The following is a 16,005-nucleotide window of genomic DNA, read 5'->3' as shown; positions in this document are numbered from 1 at the left end:
TTTGTGGATTGGTGTTGGACATATGGGCTAATGTTGGACTTGTGGGCGTGGGCAGCACTGGGTTGGGATGTTTTCTGGATGTGCACTTACTCTTTATATAAAACTCTCTCTCATATATATGATTTTCTGTGGATTTGTTTCTCAAATGTACCTAGATTAACACACTGGGTTTCAGATCTTTTCCATTGGTCTGAGTATCTGTCATTATACCAATACCATGTGGTTTTGACCACTGTGGCTGTAGAATATGTGCTAAAGTCAAGTAAAGCAAGCCATCCCATTGTGTCCTTCTTCTTGAGGCGTTTTCTGCTAATTGAGGGCTTCTTCCCTCTCCATATGAAGTTGGTAATCAGTTTTTCCATCCCTTTGAAGAACAATGAGGGTAACTGTATCAGCATTGCATTAAGCTTATATAGTACCTTGGGCCGAATTGACATCTTTACTATATTGAGTCTTTCAATTCACAAGCATGGGATATTCTTCCATTTGGTGAGGTCACCTTTGGTTTCTTGTAATAGTGTTCCGTAATTTTCCTCATATAAATTTTATCCAAGATTATGATTGCAACCCCTCCTTTTTTTAATTGTTCTTTGCTTGGTATACTTTTCTCTAGCCTTTGATTCTCAGCCTATTTTTGTCTGTATTCTTGAGAGTTGTCTCCTGTAGGCAGCAGATTGATGGGTTGTATTTTCTAAGTCAGTGTGCTAACCTTAGTCTTTTAATGCTTGAGTTCAGTCCATTGATGGTCATGGTTATTATGTCCATCTGTGGACTCTGTGATGTCATCTTATACCTTTTGTGTTGAGTCTTTTCCTACCTCCCTTTCTTATTAGTGTGTTGTATCTGTGCATGTGTGTGTGTGTGTTTCAATCTTGACTTCTTTCCACCCTTAAGCCAGTGCTATCTTGGGGGTTGTTTTCTCTCTTGGTGGGGTTCTTCTATGTGGCGGTCTCTTATTTATGCTTGGTGAGTGCTGTTTTTCAGCCCATACTGTGTCTGCAAGGAATTTTTGTAGGGCTGGGTTTCTTCTAACGTATTCTGTGAGTTTTTCCTTCTCTGGAAAACTCTTACTTCTCCATCTATCTCGATAGATAATTTGGTTGGGTAGAGTATTCTTGGATTTGTGGTATTTTTCAATTTTTGGAATATGTTACTCCACTCTCTCCTCTTCTTCATAGTGTTCACTGATAGGTCTGAGCATATTCTTATTTGGAAACTCTTATATGTGATTACTTGTTTTTCCCTAGCTGATCTTATGATTTTCTCCATTTCCTCAAGGTTGGATAGTTTCACTGTTATGTGACTTGGTGGCTTCTTCTTGGGATTCAGTCTAGCTGGTGTTCTTTCAACCTCCTGAATGGTTGCCTGGTTTTCATTCATTAAGCTGGGGACATTTTCCTCCAAGAATTGTCTCACTGTTGTTGCATATGACCTCTTTGTTGTGGTTTCCTCCGGTAATCCAATTATTTTGAGGTTGTTCCTCATCATAGCATAAGACATAGCTCTTAGGTTTTCTTCAGCTTCTCTGATGATCTTTTTAGATTTTTGTTCCTGTTTGTTGAAATCTGCTTGGCTGTCTTTGAGGTCACTGGTGCAGTTCTCTCCCTCCACCAGTTGGTTGGCCAAGTCCATGAGTCTGCTACTGGTTTTTGTTATCTCCTCCTTAAGCTCTTGTATTTCCCTTTTGTGTATGGCCTTTATGTCCTGTATAATTTAGATCCATTTTCTGTATTGTTTCCCACATATCTTGTATGACTCCTAACATCATTCTGAAAATTTCTTTCTGTGACAGATCAATGTCTGCTTCTTCTATGCTCATCATTAGGTTCGGGACATCTTATTCCATTGCCTTTTGTTTCTCCTGTTCGTTGAGGTTGTTGGGGCTGGTTGCTGTTTGTGTTGCACTGTTTTAGAGGAGCCAGGTGCCATTTTACAGGCAGTCGAAGGGTACTGGATTTCTCTGGGAGACTCGTAGGAATGCTTCTTTGAACTGCCAGCAGCTAATTTCACTATGGAATTGGCTTACCACTTTATCGTCCTGTGTCTTCACTCTCCCTAGTCAACCAGTATTCTGCTATTTGGAGGGCAAGTTGGTTGGGTGTTTGTGGACCCACGAGGATGGTGCTGTACTGGGTGATCTCACAAGAAGCAGTGGTGGTGTGACCCATGGCAGGTTGGGGTGCTGCAGAGGGCATGCATAAGTGCCCACTGCGATGGGAGTGCTACAGGTGGCTAGTGGGTTGCCCACGTTAGTGTATAGCACCGTGAATGATGGGTTGAATTGCTCTGGTCAGGTAGATCACTGTGGAGGTTGGGCAGAGGTTCCTGCAGCAATATGGAACATTGGCAAGTGCTGGCTGAACTGCCTTAGGCAGAGTAAGGCACTATGGCAGGCAGGAGGAAGTTCACTCAGTCACGTGGGATCATAGAGGATGGGTTGGAGCTCACCCAGCCATGCAGGCAGGCTTTCCCCAGTCATGTGTTAAGCTCTGAAGAGGGCGGGCTGGCAGAATTTCCTTGGGAAGAAGTTGGGCAGATATTCCCTTGTGGAGGGTGCATGGGCTTTCTCCAGCTTCGGGTTACACTGCAGAAGGTGGAGCTCTCCCAGCTGGATGGAGGGTAAGTGCGAATGCCCTAGGCTAAGGGGAGTGGTCTGGAGGTCAGCAGTGGCATGTGAGAGAAAAGGGAATACAAAAAGAAAACTAAACTAAACTATGCCCACTGAGACTGTGGGAGATAGAGAGAAGAGAGGGAAACAGAAGTAACAATAGAGCTGAGCCCTGATCCCAAATCACGAGGCTGGAGGGGTTTAATCCCTGCCCCGACGTGGCAGCAAGATGCAGCTGTATTGTGATAAAGCCCCGGCACCGGCTCCAAATGATCTCAGCTTTGGCTGAGACAGTGGCAGGGCAAAGTTTGTAAAACCCTAGCCAGCCTCCACTGTGGTAAGCCAAAGGCCCTCAGCTCCTCAAAACTTAGTGAATCTGTGCCTACTTAAATTTATGATGCTCCTCCTGTGCCCCAGAAGTGTGGAATTTCCCTCTTAGTAACTCTCCTGCGCTGATTTCTGCGGAGTCCCTCTGGTATGTGTTACTCAGGCATCATCTTCCCTGATGCCTCCAGAACTGGAATTTAAAGCAAACTATTTCAGAATCCAATGCTGTACTCTCTCCTACTGAAAGACCAGGGCTTGGCATAGTCACCACTGTTTACTTGCGTCATTAGCTGGTAGCTGTGTGCTCTCCTGTAATGAGTGACTTGTAGATGCTTTTATTGTTCAGATATATTTGCAGATTTGGCAGGGTGTGCTTTTTATCTTTTATGGCCTAAATAGTGAATCTTGGGCAGAAACTCAAATAGTAAGATCATATTTACAACAATGAAAAAAAATCAGATTATATGTAATGAAAGGATAACCTCTGCCTCCATGCTCATTAGTCAACACTGGTATTTCTTACCATATAGTTCCAGCAGGAAAAAAATTAAAATAAAATTAACTAGCAGCCAAGAGATTGAAATTCTAGATTGCCCAAACAAGCAAGCAAAGAAACAAAGAAACAACCAATGAACCAGAGAAGTAAAAATAATAAAATAAAAACTTGCATTATGGCCACTTTCCATAATTAAAATCCCTTGCTTAAAAAAAAAAATCAAGGTTCTAAATTGATTTTTAAAATTTATATTTCACTTCTTGGGTCTAAAATTTTAATTGACCAAGTTTAAAATGATGTGCAAGGGACATCTGTGATATATAAATATTCCCCATAAAGCTTATTGTATTGCGGTAACATTGTTTGTACTTTTCTAGCCATTTATTAATGGCTTTAGAGCACTAAGGTTTCTGGTTGCTTCAACTTTTCCATATTGTTAAGAAAAATGTGTAACTTTAAAGAAAAAAGTAACATTGGATAATCTCAATTTTAGCATTTTTGGATGGGATCTTTATAGACTTTTAAAGACTTTTATAACTCCTGAGAAGGCAGGAGTTAGCAGAAGGAAAGATCTAGAAGAGACTTGCTATGTGCAAAGTGAGCTCAATAGTCTTTAGTTAACTCCCTAAATTAAAGATCATAACTTGATTATAATTAGCAAAACACCATACTTTTAAACTATTTTCAACAACTGTGAGTCTGTACTGTAGTAAGAAGTAAATAAAATTTAGTATAGTATCTGGAAAATTATTTGTGAATGCACTCAAAATTTAAAAAAATTATATGAGATTCCAGGGGCCATCCTATTAAACCCCAAATCAAGTAAGTCACTAGTAATCCTGGTAAAATAATTTTACTCAACAGTTAGATAGAGTGAAATAATTTATTATGATACAAATGAAGTAATGTTTTCTTTGTTTCCAAAGAATTTGAAAATCAGTAGGTTATTATAGGGAGTAGTTCAAATAAAATATGTTTATATATATAGATAGATATAGATATATCCCATTCTGTAGGAAGTAATTATATTTTAAGTCTCAGAGTTAGGATATAGCATTTAAAGTGAATTATAAAAATAGAATAATAAAAAACATTAAAATAGCAACACTTTATTTATGGCACTAAAATAGAGTAGGAAGGATCTCAGTAGTGACAAAATGGAATCCATATTGACTTACGGGGAGTCTGTTGGTACTGTGGGTTATGTGTTTGGTCGCTAATCCAAGGTCAGTGATTGAAAAACAGCAGCTGTTCCATGGAAGAAAGACGAGGCTTTCTGCTCCCTTCCGTAAAGATTCACAGTCTCGGAAATCCGTCCTACAGGGTCGCAGTGAGTCAGAGTAGACTCAATGGCAGTGGGTTGGAAAGGACCATAAAGAGGCTGAGGTCTCAGAGCGTCAGTTCTTCTAAAGAGAACTCTAAAGAGCTGTGTCTTGATGCTGAGCATGGTATATCAGAGTGCAGATTATTAGACATTCTCCATAAGAAAGTATGACTTTTGTACTAGCTAATGAAGGTAATTAAAAAAAATGTTCGTTTGAATCAACAATTCCTCAACCTGTGGGCCGTGACCCCTTTGGGAGTTGAATGACCCTTTCACAGGGGTCACCTGATTCATAATAGTAGCAAAATTATAGTTATGACATAGCAATAAAAATAACTTTATGGTTGGGAGTCATCATAACACGAGGAACTGTATGAAAGAGTCGCAGCATTACGAAGGTTGAGAACCACTGATTCAAATGATGGTTATAAGAATGGAAAAATTCCTCCCTCCCAGGTGCTTAGTAATTAGAAATATTATCTATAAAATCATATAGATTCCCATAGTCTTTCTTCAATTGTCAAGTGAATCTGTTCCTTGGAAATCTTGAATGAGTGATAACCAATTATATACTGTTGGTTGAATAAAGGATATAGAACTTGGTAAGGCAAAAGGAGTCACTTGAGGGTCCCTCGTGGAAGGAGGGGAAAGGAGGCTTGGGAGCGGAAAGGATAATCCTGTTCTTTCAAGATGGGATCGTTAAGAGAATAGGGTTTTTTAAATTTTTTTTAAATTTTCTGGTTAAATACCATTCTGTGTTTTTTCCTGAGAACCCCAAACAGGAAGATCCCTTCCTTCTATATTCACAGTCTTACTCTGTGACCTCAATTTTCTCACCAGTCCCAGTTCTCCTGGAGAACATCAATGTGTTGCCTCCATGGAAGATAAATGTGAAGTAAATCCTAAATACATGTAGGCAATTTTGAAGCTCTAAACCTCCTGAACGTTTTACTTGCTTGTAAAAAAAAATGTTTAAAGTTCAATCTGGGACAGATGATACTTAAAAAAACAGATATCTATATATCTACAGCCTGCAAATACTTTGAATTCATTCTCCCTTTTCCTGCTGCGGTTTTAAGTGCTTTTTCCTTCGCTTATGAGTGAAAAAGACTCCAAATAAAACAGTTAATGCTCAAAGAGACTTACATGAGTCTAACAAGTTATTTTAAGAAATCTATGTACATGAAAAGAGGGGCAAAATCCCGCAACGTAACATTGCCTTTCTAAACACTCACCCCTGCCTAGAAAAAGGCAGAGTTAATTAGCTAGTTTAACTCATAGGGAAGAATTTGAGAGTCATTCTAAAACCTTTGGCATTGTAAACCCAATCAGTGTGCTCTGTTTTCACTTAATTTTTTTTTATCTGTTCTAAAAGAATAAGTACTTATGTCAGTCCATTTTGATAACAAATGTCTATTACCACTTTATTGGAAACTGAGCTGAGAAGAGTAACCTGAGCTTCAGAGACTGCAGGCAGCTAGTAAGTGGTAGTGTGGGCTGGACCGCTCACCACTCACTTTGCATTTCGTTGTGTTGGGAAGGCTTTCATCCGGCCGTGATATGGACTTGATGCTGTTGTTGTCAGGTGCCATTGAGTTGGTTCCAATCCATAATGACCTGTGCACCACAGAAGGAAACACTGCCTGGTCCTGCGCCATCCTCATAATTGAACTTATGCTTGAGCCCATTGTTGTAGCCACTGTGTTAATCCATCTCTCTGTCCCTGTACTTTACCAAACATGATGTCCTCCAGGAACTGGTCCCTTCTGACAGCATGTCCAAAGTATATTAGATGAAGTCTCGGCATACTTGGCTTTAAGGCAGATTCTGGCTGCACTTCAAAGACAAAGCGTTTGTCCTTTTAGCAGCCCAGAGTACTTTCAATTTTCTTCTCCAGTACCGCAATTCAAATGCATTGCTTTTTCTACGGTGTTCTTTATTCAATGTCCAACTTTCACATACATATGAGGTAGTTGAAAATACCAGGGATTGAGTCAGGTGCAGCTTAGTCCTCAAAGTAACAACCTCTTCAGAGGCCATGTGCAGCAAATTTACCTAATGTAATGTGTCTTTTGATCTCTTGACTGTTGCTTCATGAGCATTGATTGTGAATACAAGCAGACAAAATTCTTGACAACTGGGTTAGCCACTACAGTACAACATGCTGACAGACAAGCGGTAGATTGAATGGATGTACCCCTGTTTTCAATATCAACAAGGTCACTCAGGATAGAAAGATTTCCATGGAGCTTCCAGACTAAGATAGACTAGAAAGAAGGGCCTGGCATTTTATTTCTGAAAGTTAGCCAGTGAAAATCCTAGGGACCATAATAGAATATTGTTCAATATGGTACTAGAAGATGAGCTGCCCTAGGTTGGAAGATTCCGAGTATACAATGACCACACTAATGGACTTGAATAGGCAGACGACCAGCAAGTTCATGCAGAACCAAAGAACTTTTTGCTCTCTTGTATATATGGTACCGCTAGTCAGCACCAGCTCAATGACAATAACAACTTCAGCAACAACTAGTTTGAATCTAAGTGGTCCAATGGCCAAGCTGCACTTTTTTTTTCTCTTTCTTTCTAAATCAAAGCCCCCAGCATCACCTATAGACTTTACAGGAAAATGGTTTCACAGCTACGTGGGTGTTTCCACCTCATCATGTGAAGCAGAATTTTAGGCCAATGATTTGCTTTCTCATTTTAGCACAGTGGAGCACCTTTGTGTGTAGTGGACTGATAAACCTACACTCAAATGAGTAAAGAAAATGTAGCTTCTTTATTTTCTATAGCTTATTGATCTTCTTAATGAACTGTACTCTAGTAGATAATGTTGGGTCATTGCCAAATTCTTCCCAGGTTATTTCCATGGACACCCTTTAAGGCAGTTTCTTCCCAGAGCCCTCAAATCCCTCTGATTCCAGTCTCTACATCCTAGACGCACACCTTCTCTCTCAAAGCTGCAGCAGTGGGACCATCAGTCTCAAAACTTGCTGCCCTTGCCCTTTTCCTTCTTCAGGAATTCGTGTGGTTGGGAGACAAAATGGAGGTGGTGGTAAAGTGATCTTTCTACTTTTACTGGATATGAGATTTTAGAACTTCCTAGACACCACATCCTCATCTTTTGTGAGTTGCATTTTAACTTCCCCATTCCATCATGCTAAAGACTCAGAACAAACAGCTCAGGAGAACCCAAAGTATGGGGCGGGGAGTGAGGGGAACACATACGTTGGTTTCATAACTTTAAAACACCTATCTGAAGTATAAGGCCATTTGTAGTTGTACATAAGACAAGACAGCTACTGTGCTAGAACAGAGCTCTGTCTTAGCAATAATCAGTTTTGAAAGACTGATGAATATTCTGCTCCTAGATACATCTGCCTTCAATGTTATCAAAATTGCATGCTGTACAAAAGAAAGATATACAATATATAAAATATTGTCAACATTCTGATTCTGAAATAGCCTATTCACAAGCAAGGACTACACTCGGTATACTGCCTTACCAGTCTAATAACTCCCATGCATATTTCACTCTTCTTTGTGCATTAAATGATGCAGTTGTGATATTAAACACTCACTATTAGGATATATGTTTGAGAACTAGTTGTTTTCTCTCTTTATGATTTTACATTTGCACATAAGTGTATCTTGTTAATATCCTTAGTCTTTGTTTGTTAATACACATCAAGAGTACAAAAAAGGTTTAGAATATCAAATGGTGCTTTAAAAACATTTACCTTTGTCATCTTTTGTGGGGTTTTATTAATTTTAGAGGGATAGAAGCTAAGTCCCCTTAGGAAATGTCAAAGCAATTATATTTTCATTTATTTATTATATTTTTTCCTATTCTATTTTGTTTTCACAAAGTGAAGAAAAGGGTTAGAGGTTGCTTTGCTTAGTAATATATGAAGTTTTAAAAAATTTAAAAACAGTCAAAATAGTTTTCCTTTTCAAGTGGCCAAAAAGCAAAAAAACCCACAAAACCCCCCAGACTTTAAGGAGCAGATGATTTTAACTTATAAAGCATGTTGTAATAGACCTCTAAGAATGATTATATATAAGTCATGCTGTAATGGACCTCTAAGAATGATTATATATAAATCATGCTGTAATGGACGTCTAAGAATGATTATAGAGGTTGAGGTGGAGATCTTCCGCGTCTTTTGTGGGTTTGGACGGGTTCTGTGTCAGGATGGAATTGGAATTAGCTTGTTCGGGTTCAGAACTTGGCAGCTGATTCTTCTGTCTCATCCATCACAGAGTGCTCTCATGGGAAAGCCAGCATCCACACAGACCAATGGTGTCAGTGGTGGCTCAAGCAGCACCCACTGGAATGACTGCATTCTGCGGTGGGAATTTTCCGTTGTTGTTCTAAGCCTATATTTCTTCAAAGAGGCCACCACCAGGGTTAGGCTAGAACAAAACATCTGTGCCTTTGATCAGAAACCTGCAGGCTAACCCTTGCGGCTTTCATAGTGGTTGACTGCCGCAGCAGCCTCCTGACAAGGGAGGCTTCCGGACTCCTTAGCATTTTGTCTGGGTTGATGAATGGAAACCATCCAGGTCTACACAATATGCCCAAGCCACATGTTTCCCAATAACATGCTTGCCCTTTTGGTTGTCTTTCTGCTTCTTTGACTTTGAGAACTTCACCTTGCTGCACTGCCAAGATCTTTGCATGCGGGGAAGCTTTTAGGCTGCAAAGAGGTTTTACCTAGGAGCCTGCAGGGAAATAGCTGCCTTACTGCAGGTAGAGTGACTTGGCAACAAGGGCTCATGATCTATTGACTTGTGAGCATGCCTTCAAAGCATCGTTAGCATAACTTTTTCAAGGACTTAGAATGACTTTCACCGTCAATTAGAGCCAAGTGGTTTCTAAGCTGGCTGAAAGTTTATTTTATTGCCATCTTCTTGGCTTGCTCTGGAGTTTCAACTCTGCCTGGGTTAAATGGGCTGAAGAAAAGACAGATTTCCTTTATCTTGTGATGATAGGAGGTGGCAGCTTGAACTAAACATTTCATCGCCAGTGACCTCAGGATATGAATGAACTTTGCTGGCAAACGAGACGTATCTTTAGAATCTGGACCTAGGACACTTTTCGTCATTCATGATAATGAAAGACAAAGATGAGATTAGAATTATGTAATACTGTTCTAAGTCTATGTTTTAAATAGATATTCTCATACATCAGTTTTAGAAGCACATATTTTGATATAACTTCACATATTCTCTAAGAGATATGTTTGTTGTTATTATTTGCTGTCCAGTCAATTCCAACTCATATGGACGTGCAGTGTAGTCTTAGTCTTAAAGGTTGAAAGCTTCCTATAATATACTCTCAGAAGATGTTTCAGATGGAAGATAGTTTATTTAAAATGGGACAAAACAATGCTGTCTTATTTGTGCAGAGTCCTGTTTTGGATTTTGAAGCATTCTTTTGTATCTCTTGGGTGGTATTTGATTATTCAACTCATGCTTACAAATATCTTCCATAGGCTTCTTTTAATACAAACAATTTTTTAAAGTACTATCTTATAGAGTACAGGCCTTTTTTTTTTGACCTTAGAAAATAAGAGACCTTGATGTTTTATACAAGATTAACTGCTATGTATGGAGTGTGATAAGAGTTGTTTGAGCCCCCCAATAACATGGTTACAAAATGATTATAATATTTTTAGTAACTGTAATGCAATTATCAATAGCAATGAACTATATTTATTCCTTGAGTTCCATGTAGCATACTTCCTGAGAAGGACTTCAGGTTTTCAGGTTCATATTAACTCCTTTATACCCACAATGTCCCTGGGAACATAGCTTGGGTGGGTTTTACCAATTGCATTTGATGAATGGACAAACAGTTCACAGTACATTCAGAGTTGATTGTTCAGCCCAGGTTGCTCCAGCTAACACTACAGAGTTGGTACATAACCTTCAGTTAGATAAACCATGATCAGGTTCTTCACGTAGGTGTGTACCCCCAGGTGTCACTTGAACCTAAAGCAACAACCCCCCTCATCCCCAACCTATTTCCTTTCTTTTGGGACCCCACTATTAGTAGTCACTTGGTCATCACCTCTATTTTTCAGTTTCCTCTAATTTCCAGCTTCAAGACTATGAAACCAAGAGTTGTTAATGGTGCTGTGTCTGGTACTACCATTTACCTGTAATTGCCCCATAGCCAGCGAGGAAAGGAGGCACCAGAGGCAAAGGGAGACCTGGGAGCATTTCTTTCGGGTAATATCTTTGGATACGTCCGGTTCTGAATGATTCATACGTCAGTCTCTCCCCACCTTGGGTGATACCGCTTCTCTGTTTACAACATGCTTGTCTTATTGTCACGAGTTGTTAAAAAAAATCACTCTCTAAAATAGTGTCGCTTTCATTGCCAACAAGGACCTTGCTGAAGGCCTCTTTTAAGCATTTTCTGACTGAGGTTTCTGAAATGACATGAAGAGCCTTTTGCAGTGGCAGCATTTTTTGTTGCTGTTGCTCCAGAGCTTATATTTTTAGCTCACACTTCTGGCTCATGGAGAAATACAAGTAAATGAACCCTTTAGATACACATTCATGCCCAGCAGTCTCAGGAGTCTCGCAATTAAAAGTTTAATTTCCTTTATTCATTAAATGTCGATAAGTACCAGAGAGACAAGCATGTTGTAATATTCATGCAAAACACCTCCCGTTAATGAGCTGGGAGGTGAAAAATAGGTCATTTTAGTAATTCTGATTTTGATGTACAGGTGACCCAGAATTCCACTTTCTGGAATTATATTCCATTCTATAACCTGAGGGGTATACGATTAACTTTTGTAGAATAAAGTACATATTAAACATATTAAAAGTGACAAAAGTAACATCACTGGATTTGTAGAAAATACCCTATATTCAGGATTAATAGATCTTTGTGTAGACTTCTTTGCAGATTTCTGGAACCCATCTTTTCCAAGTGTCCTGTTTCAAAGAAGCTACCTGTTTGTTCAGAGAAGGAGAACCTAGGGGCTGCTTCTCACTAGACTCCTTTTAATTCCGTGAGGGATGCTAAGGTGTGATATCTACCAGAAACTCACTGCCATTGCATTGATTCTGACTCATAGCAACCATGAGGACAGAGGAGAACTGTCAGGTTGCTGAGACTCTAACTCTTTAAGGCAGTACAAAGGCTTGTCTTTCTCTCATGGAAGCTGCTGGTGAGTTCAGACTGCTGACTTCTACTGGGCAGCCCAACCAACACATAACCCACAATGCCACCAGCTCTCCTGGACACAGATAACGTCTGCCCTATGAGCTAGTGGCCCCTCCCTCCCATTCTCTGAAAAATGGCACTTGCTCTTTCCTCTGCCTGTGTGTGCCTGCCCCACCCCTTCCATCTCTTCAACTATTCCCTTGTCAAACTTTTGATCATTTTTCAATACCGAGCTCAAAAGGAACCATCTTTGTTGAAACAATTCCAGTTTCCCTAAGAAAAGCAGTGGTCTTACTCTATATTCTTTTGCCTCTTGTTTACATCTTGGCCATTGTTCTGTTATCTAAAATTGACTCATGGTGACCCTGGATGTTGTAGAGTAGTAACTGCTCAGGGAATTCCCAAGACTGTGACCTTCCAGAAGCCGAGTGCCAGACTTTTCTTCTGAGGGGCCACTAGGTGGGTTCAAACCATTACCCTTTAGGTTAGTAGAACACTTAACTGATTGTGTCACCCAGTACTCCTGGGGTACTTAAGCTCACTCAGTGCCGTGCAGTGTACCGAGTCCTTTACATGGGCTCCCTTGGTCTATCCGCACAAAACCCCATGGAGTTAGGTACTTTCTTATTGTGTCATACTGATGCTCAGAACTTGTCCAAGGTGTTACAAGCATGGAGGGATGGAGTCACCATTTGAACTCAGGTAGGAGCCCTGGTGGTGTAGTGATTACGTGTTGGGTTGCAATCTGCATGGTTGGCAGTTCAAAACCACCAGCAACTCTGCTGGAGAAAGACTAGGCTTTTTACTCCAATAAGCACTTACAGTCTCAGAAACCACAGGGAGACCCTATGAGTCATCACTGACTCAGTGGCAGTGAGTTTTTGACTCTAGCCCTCAGGGTATTGTTCTAAAGCCCTATATGATGTAGCTTGTAGCAGATAGTAAATGTTACTGTATTAAGGTTATTAATTCATTCAACCTCAAGATTTATATACTATTTGAAGAAGTATTTTGCTTATCTGCTGGCTGCACTCCAAATTAGAACACCCTGAATTCCATATTTGTCTTACCACGAGGGGGTCTACCAGATAGCTCAACATTAATGTGCCTAAAATAAATCTCCTGTTATATTTCCCCAAATCTGGCCATGATCTTACCTGCTGTGGAAAATGACCATGATATCCACTCACGTTTAAAGTCATATAGAACCTTTTCATTAGCAACGGGCAAATTTCACCACAATCCATCTTCATGCATCCCACCCTCTCTTAAACCTCCACGCTCAATAGTTCATTCCATAGGTTTCTTCAGGCTAACTGGCCCCATTCCATTTGATGCCACCTCTCATCCCTTCCTGAGTTAAATTCCTTTTGTTTTCTATAGGTGATTGCTTCTTTGATGATCTGGTTCAGTCTTATGACTTTAAATTATCTTTACAAGCACAAAACACTGAATGTTATAGTTTCAGCTCCAATATCCTTTCCATCTCTAGATTCATAGATTCAGCTGACTACTCAACAGATTTACATGCATTTCTAATAAAATAAATGAACAAAACTCGCCGCCATTGTGTAGATGCTGACACATAGTGACCCTGTACAACAAGGTAAAAATTTCCCTGTGGGTTTCTGAGACTGGAACTCTTTATGGGAATAGGAACCCCAGTCTTTCTCCCTCAGAGTAGCTGGTGGTTTCTAATTGCTGACTTTGGGGATCGCAGACCAACTGGGTAACCACTATGCCACCAGTGCTCCTTATGGACGTCAAAGAGATATTACAAATTCAATATCCATGTGTGAAACCTTCCCCCATTTTTTGTTATGGGCAGTCCCATTCTTCCAGTTGTTCAGCTAAAGAAGAAAACACTTAGGTAATCATCATTATGTCTCTCTTTTTTTCTTTCTCTCACATCACATACTCAATACATCAGGAAATCCAATGCAGTTACTTATAAAATACAAGTGTATGGTGAATCTGACCGGTTCTCAATAAGTCCACTGCTAATGCATTCTCATGTGAGTCACTGCCACCATCTCACTTTGCACTGACCTCTTTGCCTGGAACATTTTCCCTTCAGATTAGCTCTTCCCTGCTCATTTTCCCCACATATCATCATTTACTAAGATCTCGACTGATTCTCTACTCATATTTTTAAATGCAAGAATTGCAGGAATTTTCTGCTTCCTTTTCTTTCTTTATTATTATTATTATGTTTACCTACTTATTGTGTTTATTATCTCTCACCCCATTCCCATTGCAATAAATATTCTGGGAAGCATGGATTTTTGTTAACTGTAATCCCAATCACTTTGACAGTGTTCGACACAAAGTAAGTATAAATATCACTTCACTGGCCTCCTCAATCATTAAACATGATTATGTGCTCAAAAGTGTTTTCTAAAATAAACAAGTGAGTGAAGAGAATATAGAGTGTGAAAAAATGATGCTCAAGGAATTCTTAGCTTCATTCATAAACCCAAGGCAAACCAGTTATCTTTGAGTAGCTTCTGACTCACAGAGACCACACAAGACAGATTAGAACTGTCCCATAATGTTTTTGAGGTGGCAATCTTTTAAAAAATCATTTTATTGGGGGGGCTCATTCAACTCATCACAATCCATGCATACATCAATTGTATAAAGCACATTTGTACATTCATTGCCCTCATCATTCTCAAAACATTTGCTCTCCATTTAAGCCCCTGACATCAGATCCTCATTTCCCCCTCCCTCATGAACCCTTGATAATTTATAAATTATTATTTTGTCATATCTTACACTGTCCGATGTCTCCCTTCACCCACTTTTCTGTTGTCCGTCCCCCAGGGAAGAGGCTGCAACCTTTATTGCAGCAGACTACCACATTATTCTCCTGTGGTACAGCTGAGGGGTTTAAACAACCAACTTTTCAATTAGAAGCCAAATGGTTCATCGCTGTTCACCCAGGGATCCACTAAGTGAAAAGAGACAGATGATGTGGATACCACGTTGGAAACCATCATCCTTCATGAAAGCATACTTATTTCTTCCTCATTCTGCAATGAGTTTGAATTCAGATGGATTTTACGTGGCTGAACCACACCTCCTTTGAGCTTGGCCTCAGTTTATCTTTTTAAGTGTGCAAAGAGCCACAGTGCTTTGTGACAGCCCAAACTCTGCTTCCAGAGGGGGACTAGGAAGTGGACGGTAGAACTGAAAGCTCTGCTTTAGAGAGTGCATGTGGATAGCACGCGCTGGGGCTACATGACCTCATTTTCAGTGTCATATACAGGAAAGATATTCTGAAGCAGAAATATAACCTTTACATAGATGTAGAGTTTTAAATTTGCAACGATGAATGCTGGAAACTAATACCCGTGCTCTTTTAGTAGGTTGATATCCCAGCGTCTTTGGTGTTGTCCAAAACCATAGTGCAAAAGAATCCGGGGCATGTGTTGACTGTACTGTACTGCACGGTGGAACCACCTAGGGGTCGTGTTTTGATTGGTTAGTCCTTTAGGGTCCCCACAAACCACTATGATTGTTAGTCAGAATATCACTATGACTAAGAAACAAACGAACAAAGTCACTACCATCGAGTCAATGCTGACTCCTAGCAACCCCTTGTGAGTTTCCAAGGCTGTAACTTTTTGGGAGTGGAAAGCCCAGCTTTTCTCCCATGAAGCTGCTGATGGTTTTTGAACTTCCAACTGTATGGATTGCAAGCCAACACCTAGCCACTACTCCACCAGGGCTCCTGAAATATCACTACATTTATGGTGATCTTCCTAGGGGTGTAGTGGGTTACTAATCTCGTAGTTACCAGTTCAAAACCACCAGCTGCCCCATGGGGGAAAGGCATGGCTTTCTACTCCAGCAAAGAGTGACAATGTCGGAAACCCACAGGGGCAGTTTGACCTGCCCTTTAGGGTTCCCATGAGTCTGAACTGGCTCAATGGCAGTGAGATTTCTTTTCTTCTTCTATTTTTTTAATCTGCAAGGAAGTACAGTGAACCCTCGTTTATCACGGTTAATAGGTTCTGGACCCTACCATGATAAATGAAATTCCACGAAGTAGGATT

This window comes from Echinops telfairi, unplaced genomic scaffold (genome assembly GCF_000313985.2).
Source record: "Echinops telfairi isolate 266 unplaced genomic scaffold, ASM31398v2 ScPeMD7_1;HRSCAF=3_0, whole genome shotgun sequence".
Classification (NCBI taxonomy): Eukaryota; Metazoa; Chordata; class Mammalia; order Afrosoricida; family Tenrecidae; genus Echinops; species Echinops telfairi.
Note: the sequence above shows the minus strand (reverse complement) of the source record.